Below are 12,180 nucleotides of genomic sequence, written 5' to 3'. Positions count from 1 at the left end.
ACAAACAAAAACAGATTTTTCTACAGACAAAATAAATCTGTTGTCCATTGTGGTTTAGAACAGAAAACTACAGTAAAGTAGTAAAACTGCAGGGCAGGAGTGATCTGCAGCTGCACCAGAAAGATTCTTTTCTTTACCTATTTATTATTTTGGTTGTTATTTCATTAGTAGTCTGGGGTGTGACGTTAAAAAGCACATGGTCCAAAGCTCAGGGATCTTGATCTTGACACTAACTAAAAACATCAGGTTTATAGATAGACTACAGAAAAACACTCCACTTGAGAAGTTATTACTGATTACCAACATTTCCAATTAATACAAAGTGTTTGTTGACCCACTAAGTGATTGATCGTCTAGAGTAGCTGCTTGGTTTCTGAGAAGTAATGAAGACCAGAACACTGTTTCCATTGGAATCTGTTGACTGTCTGTTCCACTGTTGCCCTGACTGCTATTACAGGCTGTTTGTCTCCAGGTTCTTTCCTGCTGCCTCCTCACATCTGCTGATGTTTTTAACCCAGATGCTCAGCGCGTGCGTGTATCGGTGCGCGTGCACGAGCCGTGGAAAACATCTTAAAACAGCCCAGACCTCCTTCCTTCTTCAGGGACCTGCATAGCAACTGCAGCCGCCGCCTCCTCCTCTGTCCCCCCGCAGCACCGGGAGCGACGTTGTGAGCCAATCACGTCGGCCGCTCCGCGTGACGTCTTATTTGTTGACACGTCCATTAGTCCTCCACCTGTGTGACGTCACTGCAGCAGGTGGGAGGGAGGGGGTGACGAACCAGAGTGGACCAAGAGTGTGTGAACGATTAGGAGGTATCCCTCCTTCGTGTTTTTGCTGCCTCACAAGCAGGATAAGCTACTAAGATATTAATAGTTATAACATTAGATTAGTACTTTTTAAAAACTCCTTTTACTTTACTTCAAGTACATTTGGATACTGATGTATTTGACTGCAGTAACATTTTGAATCCAGGACCCTTATAAGATATTCATTCCCTTTTTGTTGTATTACTACTTTTACTGCAGTAAAGGATCGCAGTACTTCTTCCACCTCTGCTGAACCAGCCCTCCACGGCCATACGGTGGCGGCTGGGATATAACTAACGGAGTGTTCCCTCCTCATACATAAACGATCTTTGCGGGCGTCGAGTCGCAGACACGTCGCTCCGGAGAAACTCTGCCTGGAAACACCGGGACTGACCGGGACCTGCGACCGACAGAGGCGGACGGGACTCATAGGCAACCGGGGGGTCGATTAGGTGGGATAACATTGATTACTGTTCACACACACACACACAAGCCTGTCTCCGTCGCTTCCTCTTTGTAGGCGGAGCTGTCGGTGCTGTAAACAAGTCCGGTAACGGTACTGAGCTCGACTGACAAGAACTAGACCGGATCAGACTAAAACGCTGCAGCAGCTCGAAACGTTTCAACAGCCTGTGACACACTCAGGTCCCGTTAGAGCACAATGTCAACAAACAGCAGTTTCTGTGTGTGTGTGTGTGTGTGTGTGTGTGTGTGTGTGTGTGTGTGTTCCTGAGTCCAGATCTCATCCAGAGACTGACAGCACCAGTGGATGTGGATCCAGAACCTGGTTCAGCTTATTGGCCTCTGTTCCTTCAGAGCCTGTAAACAGTGACGGCCGTTCTCAGAGTCTGGAGCTGGTTTTTGGAAACAGACGGGCCTCCCATTGTTGGTGAGGAAGAACCATGTGAGCCAGGTCAGCGGTGTGGCTCCCTGCTGGGTTTCTAATAGTTTGTGGACAACAGTGGAGGTCTACGGCACAGACCCATTAGCTGAACCAGGTTCTGGACTCACACACATCCATTGGTGCTGTTGGTCTTTCAATAACACCAACAGAAAATCAGTGGCTGCTTCCTTTAATGAGGCCGATCGGATCAGTGTTTATGGTTAATCCATGAACCTTCATGGTGCCAAAGACTAATAAAGTCAAAACCTCTCCAATTAAATGTCATGTTGTTGATCAAACCAATCAGATCTTCGATCAGGTGAGAGCCAGGTCTTTCCCATCATGCCCCAGTGGAGACTAACCAGCATGCATTGATTCTGCACGTTCCTAAATAATCTATTCTCAGTCACAGGATTAAACGGTGTGTGGTCAAGACCGGGCCAACATCTTACAACAAGACCACGTCTGCAGAGTCTGATGATCTTATTCTCCTAAGTGCTCGTACGTTAGTCTCAAAAAGCTGAATCATTCATGGCACTTTTGCTTCTTTTACAATTTGCTTTAAATTAGCTGCGATTACTGCAGATTTTCTGCTTCTTCAGATTTAATATCACAAATAAAATAGCGATTGGCCAAAAAAAAAAGCACAAACTTCACGTTTAAGAAGCTGAGGGCAGCAAGTTTTCTGCGTTTCTGCTTAAATCAACTATTCAATTAACAAAGTAGTGAGCCTTTAACTTTCTGTAGATCAGCTAATCAGTTAATTGTTGCAGCTCCACTTGGTGACGTCCAGTTTGGCGTCCAGCAGCTGATAACATGCGGCCCTGATTTAGTGATACTCATTCCTGAAAGTGGAGGAAGAGTAAACGCTGAGGCAAACTCACTCCGGGTCTAATCAAATCAATACTGCAGATAGGGTGTAATTAATCTGCCGGAGAGAGATTATTTATCTTAATTATTTCCTAGCGGGCGGACTCCACTCATTTACTGAGGGAAAGAAAGATAAAATAGACACACAGGGTGTTTGTTGTCGGTAAAGTTTTCCCAACATCTGAAGAAGAGTAAAGAAAGAGGAAGACGTGAGGAGGCGGAGCAGTGTGGGTCACATGTAGGTCTGTGTGGAGCTGAAGAGGGCAGCGGCGCAGATAAGAGGCGCTCGAGTCAAAACCAAACAATATCTGAGAGAAAGAAAGTGGAGCTATATTTAGACCGACTCGCTCTCCGGCTGTAACCGCACAGACGGCAGGGGAGGAAATGAGGCGACGCAACTGAATGCTGATTGGGATGAAGCGTGAAGGAAGCAGGTGTAGCTCAGATGAAGCCGTACGACCACGTATCTGTTGGGTTTGAACTGCTGGGGACCACAGAGACATAGAACAACAACAACAAGATCTAAAATGACCACAGACACATAGAACAACAACAACAAGATCTAAAATGACCACAGACACATAGAACAACAAGATCTAAAATGACCACAGAGACATAGAACAACAACAACAAGATCTAAAATGACCACAGAGACATAGAACAACAACAACAAGATCTAAAATGACCACAGACACATAGAACAACAAGATCTAAAATGACCACAGAGACATAGAACAACAAGATCTAAAATGACCAGAGACATACAACAACAAGATCTAAAATGACCACAGAGACATAGAACAACAAGATCTAAAATGACCACAGAGACATAGAACAACAAGATCCAAAATGACCACAGAGACATAGAACAAGATCCAAAATGACCACAGAGACATAGAACAACAAGATCCAAAATGACCACAGAGACATAGAACAACAAGATCTAAAATGACCACAGACACATAGAACAACAAGATCTAAAATGACCACAGAGACATAGAACAACAAGATCTAAAATGACCACAGAGACATAGAACAACAAGATCTAAAATGACCACAGAGACATAGAACAAGATCCAAAATGACCACAGAGACATAGAACAACAAGATCCAAAATGACCACAGAGACATAGAACAACAAGATCTAAAATGACCACAGAGACATAGAACAACAAGATCTAAAATGACCAGAGACATACAACAACAAGATCTAAAATGACCACAGACACATAGAACAACAAGATCTAAAATGACCACAGACACATAGAACAACAAGATCTAAAATGACCACAGAGACATAGAACAAGATCCAAAATGACCACAGAGACATAGAACAACAAGATCCAAAATGACCACAGAGACATAGAACAACAAGATCTAAAATGACCACAGAGACATAGAACAACAAGATCTAAAATGACCAGAGACATACAACAACAAGATCTAAAATGACCACAGACATACAACAACAAGATCTAAAATGACCACAGACACATAGAACAACAAGATCTAAAATGACCACAGAGACATAGAACAAGATCCAAAATGACCACAGACACATAGAACAACAAGATCTAAAATGACCACAGACACATAGAACAACAAGATCTAAAATGACCACAGAGACATAGAACAACAAGATCCAAAATGACCACAGAGACATAGAACAACAAGATCTAAAATGACCACAGAGACATAGAACAAGATCCAAAATGACCAGAGACATAGAACAACAAGATCCAAAATGACCACAGAGACATAGAACAACAAGATCTAAAATGACCACAGAGACATAGAACAACAAGATCTAAAATGACCACAGAGACATAGAACAACAAGATCCAAAATGACCACAGAGACATAGAACAACAAGATCCAAAATGACCACAGAGACATAGAACAACAAGATCTAAAATGACCACAGAGACAGAACAACAAGATCCAAAATGACCACAGAGACATAGAACAACAAGATCTAAAATGACCACAGAGACATAGAACAACAAGATCCAAAATGACCACAGAGACATAGAACAAGATCCAAAATGACCACAGAGACATAGAACAACAAGATCCAAAATGACCACAGAGACATAGAACAAGATCCAAAATGACCACAGAGACATAGAACAACAAGATCCAAAATGACCACAGAGACATAGAACAAGATCCAAAATGACCACAGAGACATAGAACAACAAGATCTAAAATGACCACAGAGACATAGAACAACAAGATCCAAAATGACCACAGAGACATAGAACAACAAGATCCAAAATGACCACAGAGACATAGAACAACAAGATCCAAAATGACCACAGAGACATAGAACAACAAGATCCAAAATGACCACAGAGACATAGAACAACAAGATCCAAAATGACCACAGAGACATAGAACAACAAGATCTAAAATGACCACAGACACATAGAACAACAACCACAAGATCTAAAATGACCACAGAGACATAGAACAACAAGATCTAAAATGACCACAGAGACATAGAACAAGATCTAAAATGACCATAGAGACATAGAACAACAAGATCTAAAATGACCACAGAGACATAGAACAACAAGATCTAAAATGACCACAGAGACATAGAACAACAACCACAAGATCTAAAATGACCACAGAGACATAGAACAACAAGATCTAAAATGACCACAGAGACATAGAACAAGATCTAAAATGACCATAGAGACATAGAACAACAAGATCTAAAATGACCACAGACACATAGAACAACAACCACAAGATCTAAAATGACCACAGAGACATAGAACAACAAGATCTAAAATGACCACAGAGACATAGAACAAGATCTAAAATGACCATAGAGACATAGAACAAGATCTAAAATGACCACAGAGACATAGAACAAGATCTAAAATGACCACAGAGACATAGAACAAGATCTAAAATGACCACAGAGACATAGAACAAGATCTAAAATGACCACAGAGACATAGAACAACAAGATCCAGAATAACCACAAGGACACCCAAAATCGTCTTTAAAAGAAACCAACATTAGAGACCCTAGATCAGTCAGGGCCTTTTTAGTTGTCCCTGTCCAGGTCCTAATTTTCTCAAAATCCACCCAAGCTGGAGCTGAAGGCCCCAAACCATCTAGTTCTATAATGGACTTCGCTAATATTGAAATGGGGCTCACTTGCATCACAGTCTGTTAAAAAGTTAGAAGCCATGAAAAAAAAAGATCAATTCCCTGATAGAGAGTCCTCATTAGGCCCCTTGGCTCCAGTGCTTGGAATACATATTTGTCAGTAACACTTTTTAAGACCAGATCCTCGCCCCTTCCCTGAGAAACCTTTTCGGATCACGCTAGACTTGATGTTCATGTCATCGTTCGGGTCACTGCATCCGTATTTTCCCCTGGCCTGAGCCCCGCTGTGGTTACGGTTCCATGTCAGTCCAGCAGACGGTTTCCCTCTGATGGTGTGTTTAGGTCTGGAGTGCAGGACAGGCCCATAATCCATTTTTATGTGGAAATGATCACAAGTTATTGCTTCGCAGTTTGGCCAGAAACCAGCAGCCATTACCCATTTGTGAGGCAGTTAATTTCTCATTTTAAAAGGCATGCTCCCTACTTTACTGCCACCCATTACTTCTACTAGTTTATTGACACTCGGGCTACAGTCTCCATTTGTCACTGAGCTGCGAATGAAATCAGTTTGGGAAGCGTGAAATTATTCAGCAGCATTTTGTTCCTGTTTACTCCAGAAAGGTCCCGGCAGACGGATAACGAATAATGAAATGGACACACACAGCAACGCTGAAGTGATTCATTGATTAGCTAATCAGTTCGGTCGGTGCGTCCCCTGACCCCGAGGCAAATCTGAAGACTGAAACATCATCTCTTACACAAAATTCTCCTTATTTTTTGTGGATCGTCTCAGAAACAGCAGAGTAATTAGTCAGCGAGTCACAGATCTGCACCACGATAATCAGAAACCATGATTATGATCTTTATTTGTTGTGATAAAATGATCGTGTTGTCGTTTGGGCTTTGGGAAGTTACAGCAGCACCTTTTCATTTTCCTGACTAACCAATCAAACTCACCTCCAGACTAGTTGATTGACACAAATGAATCAATAGTGATAATCAATTGCTTTAACTAATTCAACTAAAAGTGTCAGTCCCGTACCCTCCGGCTTCCCCCCGTGAAGGTTCGCTCCTTTCTTAAAGTCACTGAACCTCTCGGGGTTTGAGCTGAGACACATTTGTCTTCGTCTTCTGGCGTTTTGTGAAACAGATGAATCATTAACGAGCATCAGTCGTTAGTTGAGCCCTGTTTTCTTCTACTTTCCGGTTTTGCCTCAGAGTGAAAACAACTAAAAGCCTCCTCGTCATGTGTGATTTCCCAGCATGCATTACAGAGCAGCGGGAAAGCTTTCAGGGCTCGCACTCTGATCCTGCAGAGTGTTGAGCAGAGTAAGATGATCCCATCGGCCGTGTCGCTAAACTGATTGTGTTGTGTTTGATTGGATTGGCGTCCTGGATGGATCATTGTGGTCGGGATTAGAGATGTCCGGGCCGATAACCGGCAGAGGGTGTGATCTCGTCCGTCTGCATCAGTCTTCCTCTCCGTCAGGCCTCTCCTTCTCGTTTCACCCCCGCTGCACACATCCGGACCAATTCGCTTCTTTTTCTTTTTCCAGACAGAATTCAAAGAGACAGACTCCTGTTCTGTCTGAGGCCCTGGGTTTTTCTTCAGGTTCTGTAGTTTCAGACTTTCCTTCACATTTGTTTTGACAAACACATGTTGTTTTTTTAACACATTAAAGGGTAATGGTGGCATTATCCTCTATTTGTTTAGTTTTTTGAACAAATTGCCATGAATTGGTCTGGGAGTCCTCTCTGGTCTGGGAGTCCTCTCTGGTCTGGGAGTCCTCTCTGAGCCTGTTAAGACAAAATCCTTAAAAATAGTCTGGAAATAAAAAGTGCTATTTCTTCAAAATGCTCAGTAACTCAGTTTTTCATCAGACGAACAGGAGGAAAGTGCATTTGTTGGGGACTATTTTCAGCAGTGGATGAACATTTTCATAGTTTCTGGAGAAAGAAGCTTCATCAGGCTCTGATACTCACAGCGGTAAGAGTCTTTTCGTGGGATTTGTTGACAATAAGAAAAACAACTTCAGCCTCATCCTTTAATCAAGAGTCTTAGCTCACACGTGCTGCAGAGACTTTTCTGTGCCAGCTCCTGCTCACATTAAAGGACTCGTCAGAAAAGCAGAGTTAAGGGTCAACGCCTTGTTAGAAAAAGCAAAGTGAAATCTTATCTGATGGGGATTCATTGGGCGCAAAAGGAAAACATCACACCAGCGTGAGCTGTGAGCTGCTGTCTGAACCCTGAGTCCTTATCAGACGCCAAGTCTGTTCTGTAACTGTTCTGCTTATCCTGAGAACAGATCTCAGAACCGTACTGTAGGACGAACTCCACAGCCTGAAGTTTTGCCAAAGCTGAAGTGAAACATCAGCAGTTTGTCATGTAAAGCAGCTATTTTCTCTTTTCCATTTTCTGCTTACGTCTCGTCACCGTCTCAACAAAAACAGATGCACTGAAACTTTTGGATCTTGTCTCCCGTCACTTCCGTTAGAACTGTATTAGAGAGCCAGTACGAGCAGGAACAGTCAGAGACCAGTACCTCTTGTACACAGATGAAAATGTATGAACCTCTTCTTTAAAACGGTTCCAGCAGCATCTCAATTTCTGAGCTCCAGAATTTCTACTGTAGTTTACTCTCTAGACATTTTCACAAAACCTGCAGCAAACACACAACCCAACAGCCGAAGGTACACAGGCTTAAAGTGGCAGATAAAAGTCATGCACATTTCCAGCAGCTTTTCAGTCGGTAAATTACTGCTGCCAGAGAATCAAATGAGTTTCGGTTCTTCTGCAGAACAGTTCAGTAAACAGTTCTCAAAATCTTTAAAAATACCTTTGTAAAAGAGGCTTAAGCTCAGCAGACGTTGGCTGATACACAACCTTCAGACACACTGCCTCAGATTGAAGACAACAAACTGAAGTGTTTCCTGTTTAAGACTGAACGTTTGTCCCTGTACCTGTGAGCAGGTGTGACCTGTGGACGATGGGAGGAGAACAGAGCCACGAGAGGAAAAGCGAGGAGAGAGAAGAGGAGACGCAAAAACCTGACGAGCGTGTGGAGAGTGACAGCTCCAGGTCTGAAGGTCAGTGCTCATATGCATCGTGTCGGCTGGTGGCTCTTCATAAACTAGAGCTGTACATATCTGTGGCCTGTTGTCACATCTCTGATGTTTGAGTTGTCAACGTCAGGGAAATATTTTGTCCCTAAACACTTTTAGATTTTTAAAGTCCCAGAGAAGTTAAATTAGTCCATATTTCTCACAAAAGTAAAGAAAATAAAGAAAAAATCCAAAAATGAAGATAAAAGCTGATTCCTCTTCTTCCATGTCCCACTTTCCTCACTTTAATTCTGTGACCCTTTGAAAGGGCCCACACCTTAGGTTGGGAACCACTGCACTAGTACTGATACATCAGTTTTGACAGTTTTCTGCTGAACAATACTTTTAAAACTTTGATTACGTCAGGCTGAAAAGATGTCTGCACTTTTAAGTACTATAATAAAAGTATTTATAAAAAGTACCTTTGCAGTACTTTTACTTAAGTATCCAAATACATCTTCATCTGAAAAGGGAAGAACATTCATCCAGAATCTGTTGTAAGAAATAAAAACTATTTACCAATAAACACTTTGAAAATGAGGTAAAATGAACTTGTCTTTTTGAGGATGATTTCCTCTGAGGGTAGACTCGTCTTAAACCACTAAAAATAAATGTCAGAAAAAACAGAACGTTACTGCACTCGCTGTGAAAATGAGGCAAATTGCTGCATTTCAGTAAAGTACCTTTGTTCCACAGACACCCCAGGGGAGCTGCCCCAGTGCAGGATGGGAAACAGGAAAGTGGACAACATGTGTTTCATGATCGCATGCACCAACTGGTACTAAACAGCAGCTTAATAATGGGACATAAGATGTTAACGTGCACGAGAAGGTGTGAAACCACGGGTGAGGTTGAATTGTTGTCCTGTGACACCAGACGACGCGTTCATGGACCCAGCGGAAGTCCAACATCAATCCCCACGTTCCTGCTTCACCGTTCCACTGCAGCGATAATGAAAAGTTAGAAGATGAGCAAGTTGGTGTGAACTGGATTTTACAGCTCAGTGAATGTCCTGCTGTTTCTGTTCTGACAGGAAAACATGCAGCAATAAACCTAAAAGCCACATTCAGTGTTAATCATCACAGAACTTGTGTTGCTTTGGAAGAACTTCTGCAAAAAAGCCTCAGTGTTTGGACTCTGGTTCAAAAATGCCCTTAAATCCTAAACAAAACTTCAGGGGAGCCAGACCCAGACTGCTTCACCTGTTGTCAACTTCCAGACAGATTAAAACTAACCGTGCAAAGATGGGGGAGTCTGGCAGTGAAAACATCCACTTCAGGAGGGTTAGCTTGAGAAATACTTCCAGTGTGTAATTTGCCATAAAATTGGCGGCTGCTGCGACTGCACCAAACACTCCCATTTTAAAGCAAAGTGTCCTCAGAGGACCAGGGCTGGAAGCACGAAGCTTCTGCAGTCATCAGCAAAATAACAATCAAATTAGACAAAAAGATGAATATTGTGAAAATATAATGTTGCAGCTGAAATTGGTTGTATCCACCCAGCCAGGAAAGCTGGAAGGTGTCGCTTGGTCTTTGTGACTTGGTAAACCTGTGCAAAACAAACGCACCAAACTCACAGAGAAAAATGATTAAAAAATTGCTAAATTTGGCATTTCATGATTTGACTGATGGATTTAATGACCAAGAGGTCGGGAGGATGAGACGGCAGCAGTTTAAAGCTGAGTGTGAGAAGAAACGACACATTTAACTGTGTGTTTCTTCGTCTGCTCTAAACAAAGTGTCACTACAGAAAGTAGGTCTGCTGATTACAGCTGTGTGTTTGTGTTTCTCTTCTTGCTTTGAATAATATTTGGTCTGATTAAAATCTCTGCATCGACTGTTCACTGAATTAATGAGGCTTGAGTTTGAGCCACATCAGTTGTTTGATTCCCAGAGATTAATGATGTTTGATTTTTGTGTCTCGCTGAAATTAAAGTGCACACCAGGAGGAAAAAAAAACAGATACACAGAAACGCCTACTGAATTTTTCCATTTTCTCTCCCTGTAAATGTCTCAAACATCCTACACACTGGATGGGACCTAAAAAAAACCTGCTGACTGTTTCTAACCTCATGGGAAATTTGCAAAAAGTTTTGCTGACGTTTGCAAAACAACCTTTTTTCTTGTTTACCACCACCTGTACTGTTGGCAGATCCCGTGCTGCCACCGTGTAGTGGGCACCGAAAACCAGCCTGTGCAAAATAAACGTCATATTTATTAACAAACATATTCATGAAACGGATAAAATCAACAAGACGCTGACATATCCAACGCTGCTGCAGCTTCTGCACGCGCCTTTTTCTCCTCGGCCCTATTGTGGTTTGTCCTGATGTTAAGAAGACAAATCATGTTGTCGCCATAACTCAACAAGCTTGTCCTCTGTCACAGCAGGGGCCAAACTGGGGCCAGACTCAGGTGTAAAATGATCGTGCGTCACCAGCTTTAGTGAATCAAAGTATAAAAACGAGGTTAAACAGTGTGAGGAGCATGTCACAAATTAAACTACACACGTTAAACAAAGCTTGTGTGTGGTGATTTATATAACCTGGTTAATTTAAACAGCGTAGTGAACAGGGAGAAACCTGTGTGCAGCAGATCCGTGTGCACGTGATGTGCACGTGTGTCCTCGTGCTGTTAGAACAAACATTATTGCGGCGACTTATTAAACTGTATAGAGACACTAGTGGTGGGAAACCTCCACAGGGCCCCTTCAGCTCCAGTAAATGGTGATGCATTGGCCCATTTAGAACAATTATATTTCCAGACATACGGTCTGAGGACGAAAACGCATGAAAGAGAATCCAAATGATCTATTTGACCAAAATAAAGGAAATAAAATCCCATGAAAGCTCCAAAACCACATTAAATTGCCATGAAACTGAAATGGTGTTGGAAGGCATCGGTATCGGAGCCGTGCTGTCCAGTCCCATTACTGGGCAGGTGGTTGAACATATTGTATCTCACCAGAGGAGATTCACATATATATATCCCTGAAGGGCTATTTAAGCAAAATACCACAAGGCAGATTTATTATGCACATCTGGTGGTTTTATGCAGCATGTAATCTCTCAGAGGCCTCAAAACCTGCAGAGTTTGGTTTAGGATCAGGACCAGTGAAAGACACAGCAGCTATGATGTGCATGTTATTTTTCAGCACCACGAGGGAAAACACCGGTAGCTGGGTGGGTGACAGAACTGAAGACTTAATGCAAAGGACCCGGCTCTCATCAGAAAACAGCAAAACACAAATGTAGAGACAAGTCGGGGCCGATATTAGATATAGTATCATTTAGATCCAGTCAAATCAATAATGTGTGTGAGTGTTTAACTTGCAAAAAGAAAAGAGCTGCTATATGAGATTTTAATTTACGATACAGTATTTGTTCAGAAAAA

The 12,180-nt window shown here is 42.2% G+C and overlaps 1 long non-coding RNA gene across 1 annotated transcript; it reads left to right on the top strand.

Annotated features, from left to right (window-relative positions):
- The first annotated feature begins 1,108 nt into the window (after positions 1-1,108).
- LOC113129761 (uncharacterized) lies at positions 1,109-10,752 on the top strand. The gene is made up of 3 exons (XR_003295639.1): positions 1,109-1,259; positions 8,658-8,773; positions 9,485-10,752. It is a non-coding gene; the product is annotated as an uncharacterized LOC113129761 (long non-coding RNA).
- The last annotated feature ends 1,428 nt before the right edge of the window (positions 10,753-12,180 follow it).

Source organism: Mastacembelus armatus, chromosome 5, assembly GCF_900324485.2.
Source record: "Mastacembelus armatus chromosome 5, fMasArm1.2, whole genome shotgun sequence".
In the NCBI taxonomy this organism is placed as follows: Eukaryota; Metazoa; Chordata; class Actinopteri; order Synbranchiformes; family Mastacembelidae; genus Mastacembelus; species Mastacembelus armatus.
This window is presented reverse-complemented; position numbering and strand designations above follow the sequence as displayed.